The sequence below is a fragment of the Panthera tigris genome, chromosome D3 (assembly GCF_018350195.1).
Source record: "Panthera tigris isolate Pti1 chromosome D3, P.tigris_Pti1_mat1.1, whole genome shotgun sequence".
Classification (NCBI taxonomy): Eukaryota; Metazoa; Chordata; class Mammalia; order Carnivora; family Felidae; genus Panthera; species Panthera tigris.
This window is the reverse complement of record NC_056671.1, coordinates 70,427,299-70,431,337: the sequence shown is the minus strand read 5'-3', so window position 1 is coordinate 70,431,337 and position 4,039 is coordinate 70,427,299.

The following is a 4,039-nucleotide window of genomic DNA, read 5'->3' as shown; positions in this document are numbered from 1 at the left end:
TCTATTGGAACCCATCACTGATAAAATGAGTATTTTCTCCACAGACTGGAAGAAACTCATATGTATGACAAAGGAATTGCATCCAGAATATCTTTTTTTTTAACTCTGTAAATAAATAGTAATAAACTAAAACAATACAGTTTAAAAGGGGCAAAAATCACTTCACAAAATAAGGTATTTGAATCGCCAATGCACACGAGAAGATGCCCTATATCAAGAGTCGTCTGGAAGTACTCACTAAATCTACATGAAATACTTCTGCATGCTCACTAGAATGGCTAAAATTTAAAAGACTAATAATACCAAGTATTTCCAACAATGTGGAGCAACTAGAATTCTCACGCATTACAGGTGGGAATTTGAAATAAGAAAACCACTTTGGAAAAGTTTGGCAGTTTTTTAAAATTTAAATGTACAGATGGGGTGCTTAGGTGGCTTAGTTCGTTAAGCGTCTTCTTTGGCTCAGGTCATGATCTCTCAGTTCTTGAGTTTGAGCCCCAAGTCGGGCTCTGTGCTAACAGCTCAGAGCCTAGAACCTGCTTCAGATTCTGTGTCTCCCTCTTTCTCTGCCCCTCCCCTGCTCACGCTGTCTCTCAAAAATAAATAAATGTTATAAATAAATAAATAAATAAATAGATAATTAAATAAATAAATAAATAAATAAATAAATAAATAAATAAATAAATAAAATTTAAATGTGCAGATATGATGGCCCCCTGGGTGAGTCAGTTGGTTAAGTGTCCAACTTCGGCTCGGGTCATGATCTCACGGTTCATGAGTCTGAGCCCCCACATCCGGCTCTGTGCTGACAGCTCAGAGCCTGGAGCCTGCTTCCAATTCTGTCTACTTTCCTCTCTGCCCCTCCCCTGCTCATACTCTTTCTATATATATCAAAAATAAATAAACATTTAAAAATTAATAATAAATAAATAAATAAACAAACAAACAGGTATGATATGATCTAGGTATTTCATCCCAAGGTATTTACTCAAGAAAAATGAACATTTGTCCAAAGACTTTTACACACATGTCCATAACAGCTTTATTCATGAAATCCAAATAGTGGACAGTTAGTAATTATAATAATTAGTAATAGTGACAGTTGGCTGTTATTTCAAATATGAATTTATAATTTTCACTAAGGGATGCAATCAACATTTTCCCTTACAACTCTAATTCATTAGAAAATTTCAGATCTCCTCAGTTTCTAGTTGGATAAAGAAACTCTTTGAAGACAGGAACTGTGCTTATTTAGTTTTGCATGCTTAGTACGTAGTTTATTGCCTGGCATATAGGAAATACTAGACAAATGTTTGTTGGTCATGATACAATTTAGCACAATTTTAGGTCCTTTAAAGGACATAACATTGCTGTAAATCACAACGTTGGTACCATTTGTAACAGACATGTCTCCCCCACATCCTTGGTTAGGTACTCCACTGAAAGCTCTCAGAAGCCACACCTTCTGTGGCAGGGGACACTGTCACTCCACAGCATCTCTGGGGAGAAGCTCTGGCTCAACGCAGTAAAGGCAGTCTTTCCTCTTGTTGCTAAAGGCTAAGACTGTGCAGCAAAGCTGGGCAGAACCTTAGGCACTCTAACTCCCAAATTAGGGGGATTCTAATCACATCTCAGAGGAAACTGACACGCCAATTGTTTCCTCTGATTTAAGAGAAATTTTACTGCCAGATGTGAGAGCCTCCTGAAATAAGGAAAAAGACAGTAAACTAGGTTCCTAGGTCCCCCAGCCATATCATTAATGTCAAACTCAGAGGAATTCAATAACTGGTTTAACTTGGGTATGATTCCAAGATTAATTCCCACCCACTGTTGGATCAGTAGACAATACAAAATTAAAGTGGCAACAGGAATTATATTTCACTCTGAATTTATAGTATTATTTTCAAGCTCAGCCAAACTGAAAAAAATTAGAAGCACAACACTTCAAGCAGCTTCCAGGAAAATAATACAAAAGAAAGAGAGAAAAAGAGAAAAGAAAAGAAAAGAAAAGAGAGGAGAAGAAAAGAAAAGAAAAAAGAAAAGACCCCAATCCCTTTATACATAAACACTAGGGCTGTTTCACCCCCCCTTGTTTCCAATCAAGAAGTGGTTTGGAATGTCAGCAGGTAAACACATTTTATTGTCCACTCACAGCAGCTAAGAGAGTCTTCCCTTCATCTTGGCCGTCCTTGTAAAGGCAATGAAAATGCCAAAGTCCGAAAAGTGTAAGAGAACATGTATGTTCCAAAACCCCCTGGAAAGATTAGGGGTCATTATTAAAGTGGAAATATAAGACAGGCTGTAGTTTTTCCAGGGCAATCACTACATTGTTTATGCCTTTTATTTACTAGTCTCTTTTATCATCATTACATTCCTTGCCTTTGAGGAGATGGTGGGGATTGGTGAAAAACTCCAAAGGGCCCAGAAGTTCTTTCCTTCAGACTTTGCAAGTTTTAGCCATTGGTTTCCCAAATAATTGTATCTGTTATAAAAGAAAACACAAACCATCTTAACTTTCCAGAGGCTGTCTGAAAAGTTTCAGGCACACTTAATTGATGAAAGAAAACTGGTTTGCAAGGAAGATGGATAGGCTAGATTTTGATATATCAGACTGATCAGTTTGTTCCTCTTGGAGCTCTGCCCCTCATTATGTGCTAGCAGCCAAATGACAGCATCACTGAGCCTCAGTTTCCTTCTCCATAAAAATATTGTTGTTAGGATTAAATAATGATCTTAATAAAATAATGATCTGTACCTGGCATGTAATTAACCCTTAATGAAGGTATCTATAAGAGGATGATGGGCATAAATTGGTCAAAGAGTAGGAAAATGGAGGGAAAGATTGAGAGGGAGAGAAAATGGATAAAAATTAGAGAAGCCCAAGGAGGCTGAGAAAAAAGTAGTGTGGGGGAGGGGAGAAAGGGGTATGTCAAACAAGGTCACTCCACCCTAGAGTTTTAGAAATCAACTGAATATACATATGATCTATGGCCAGCTCCTCGACAGGGCACTGGAACCAGAACTTTACAAGTCATCCTTTGTTTTGTGGGTGTTCAATAAATTGACAATGACTGATGATGTAATCTTCATCCTTCCCTGACCTTATATTCCTTCAAAGATATCGGAGAATTGTTATTTAATGGGATAGTAGGGGAAAAACAGTAAATACTAAATGTTTAGGTCTTCAAGTGTGAAAAAATATTAAATGTCCATTTAATCAAACAACAAAATGCCAGGTATTTATTTCACTTGCACAGATGTTGGACCAGTTGGACAATGATCCTTAAGGGACATTTTTGACTCGGTGTCTCCAGTACCTGGCACCCAGGAGCTCTCAACACAGATTTCTTGGAATGAATAAGTCTAACATTCTATGAATCTCAGTACTGAAAAGGAAGAAGACGTTAAAAATAGGTCTCTGTCCTCCAGGAATCAGAGGAAGTTCTAGAGTTTCCTCCAGAACTCCAGGAATTCCAGAGTTGGAAAGGGCAAGATCAAACCAGAGTGGATCAGTCTGTAAAGACTTTGCAGATTTTCTTAGTGTAGATTACCTACAGAAGAATCTTTGCGGGGAGAAACAATTTTCTAACTACAAAAAGAAGAATCTTCGTGGGGGAGATGACACCTGAGAATCTTAGTGAAAGCACACAAGCACCTCCTAATACTGACTCTCAAGAGTAAGGCTCCTGAATGAAGCAGATGTTCAAGGGAGCTTGAAAATCCCTAGCCTAAAAAAAGTCATAGGATGAGCCAAATACACCTGAAAGGCTTTCTTGTCTAACCAATTCATTTTTCAATGAGGATCTTAAGATCTAAAACAATGAAATTATTACCCAGGGTCACATAGCAAGTTTACACCTTAGGACCCCTCCCTTTGAGTTTTTGCAACGTTTGCTATTCCATGGAGACATTTTTGTCTGTTATGGAAAACACCAGTGATCAGCTGAATATCTGCAACCCAGGCTCCTCCAGTCAATCGAGGTATCACTGGCAATGATTTGATAACTCGACATCCACTACTATCTTTTCCAAACACTTT